The 2,373-nt window shown below is 40.8% G+C and overlaps 1 protein-coding gene across 1 annotated transcript in view; it reads left to right on the top strand.

Annotated features, from left to right (window-relative positions):
- Window positions 1-261: 261 nt before the first annotated feature.
- Window positions 262-2,373, top strand: part of LOC101858259 (transcription factor MYB120) — a 55,685-nt gene continuing 53,573 nt past the window's right edge. Inside the window, exon 1 of the mRNA XM_005095701.3 lies at window positions 262-414. The gene's annotated coding sequence lies outside the window, so the exon portion shown is untranslated. The remainder of the gene's footprint in view (window positions 415-2,373) is intronic.

Genomic DNA, 2,373 nt, shown 5'->3' with positions numbered 1-2,373 from the left:
TTTCCCACTGGCAGCCACCGGGCCTAGAAGACAACTGACCCTTGTCTGTCAATAGGGCAATCAGTCAAACCACTTTCCCCATAAAACCAACAGGACATTTGTTGGCACTCTGCTGAACCTGCCCAGAACAGCGTCCACCCCCCGTTCACATCCTATTCCCCTATGAGTGAGCGTGAAGGAATGACTGGAAGGATGAATCATCTTTTTTAAATTATTGATATTGTTAACATTCTACGCTACCATTAACAAAAGCCAGACCATTTTCAAACCTAAGTGTTTTGTCCTTGCATTTCAGGGCCTACCCGAGGTGATTGGGTCCCAGCATCTCAACAGACAGACGGACATTCTCCTTATCTTCAAAATCCTTAAACAATACCCGACTGGGAATCGGACTCAGGTCTACAGTGTGCATGGGTGAGTGTCTAACGGCTACACCATAGACGCTGATAATGGAGAGAATACAGAGAGAGAAGAAAAAGATAATGCGCACGAATAATCATCATAATCTCTCCTATATAAACAGAATGAGCTTATTATAACTGCAATTGACTGCAATATTTCTGAGCCTCCAGTATCACACTATAACAATTAATATTTTGGAGTACTATTTGTTTCAGTATCCTAGAGCTTAGGGGGTTACTGACTGAAAGATATTTACTACACAGATCACATTTACGTACACAGCCGTTTTAGTGGTATAGAACGTCAGCTCTCTTAATGTCTAACAGATAGCAACGTACCATTTTCAAACTGTACTGACTAGAGCGACCTCATATATAGAATTGATCACTAAGTGGGTCGTTGGCGGGTGCTCTGGTGTGGTTTACTCCTTCTGTCATATCAAACATCTGTAGTCCTTACCTTTCCTCCCTACTTTATTCGTATGTTACTATTTAAAAAATAAGCACATCAAAAACAGAAGTTATGAAAGTAAGCCGAAACCGTAGTCCCCTGAAAATCCATGTCAATAGCAGAAAACTGAAACAGGAGAAGGAGTTAAAGTATCTTGGCAGTACTTTTTCTGAAAACGGGTCCATGAACAGAGAAATAGAAATGCGAACTCAAGAAGCCAACGGTGTCAACTACCAGCTCGCACCCCTCCTATCTCATCCAAACATCTCCGTGGACATAAAGAGACAGCTTATCTCCTCAATATTCATATCAACATTATGTTATCAATGCCAGACCTGGACATTCAATAAAACCCATGAAAGCAAAATCACAGCATGCGAAATGAAATGTCTCCTCAAAACAAGACGAGACAGGCAGAGAAATGAAGAAGTAAGAGCAGCTATCGGCATCGAGCCCTGCCTGCATTTCATAGAAAGACAGAGAATGAAAAGGTTTGACCACCTGTTACGTATGTCACCTGGCCAGCCAGCCTCGGGGCCTACAACAGCAAGCACTCAGGCAGTAAAGGAAGAGGAAGGCTATGCAACAGAGGATGAAAAAGTAAAAATAAAAGTAAAGTAAGACTATTTAGAAACACCTTCGGTACTCAGACCACACGACCTGACTGTGTTGCACGCGTCATACATTTTTTTTAACGAAAACTAAGAATTTTGACCAGAGGGGCGAAGGGTCTTCTCTTTTCGATTTTTGAAGCGCTCAGGGATCTTTTATTTCCATGACCTCTGAATGTTTCGTTCTAGTACGAGATGAAAAGATGCTCGACCCTACCTTCCTTGTGATCAGGGGCATGTGATTAAAAACAATTCATTTATATTATGTAATTAAAAAAATGATCAAATTTGTTAATTGTACGGGTTTGTTCATTTGCATATACCGTGCCTAATCCCGAGAGCTCAATTCCAATAGACTATACTTTGCAACATAATCCTATATACTTGTTGACAGAAGACAATCTAAGCAGTATTATCAATGTAAACATCGGGTCAGGTTGTCACTTATACTGATCTTATTTCTGTATATCTAGATCTAGATGTTTTTAAAAACATCTTTAAAGGCAGTTTTTCTTCAACTCACCCACCAAGTTCGAGTGGCTGAAGGAAAAAAAAATTGAGAGTGTGAAGGGGAGGGCAGCATTTTCTAAACACATAGGTCTCCACGAGATCAGCACACTGTCGCTTGCATTGTGGGGTCGATAATGTTGACGGTTGAGAGAGGACAACGACGTGACCAATCCGATAACTTCAAACAAGAAAAAAAGTAGCTTTCAACTTTCAATGAATTGTTATGTTTATAAACTGGGAATGATTAAGAATTGCTCCAAAACTCATTTCTCAGGCCTGTCAGTGAAGTGGTTAAATAACAACGCTGTCGGGAAACGCTCTCCGGGCCACCAGGTTGACAGGCAAACACCAAGCCTGTTGAGCAAGTGAACCTACAGATATACATATAATATAACATAAA

The sequence above is a fragment of the Aplysia californica genome, unplaced genomic scaffold (assembly GCF_000002075.1).
Source record: "Aplysia californica isolate F4 #8 unplaced genomic scaffold, AplCal3.0 scaffold00111, whole genome shotgun sequence".
NCBI classification, from domain to species: domain Eukaryota; kingdom Metazoa; phylum Mollusca; class Gastropoda; order Aplysiida; family Aplysiidae; genus Aplysia; species Aplysia californica.
This window is presented reverse-complemented; position numbering and strand designations above follow the sequence as displayed.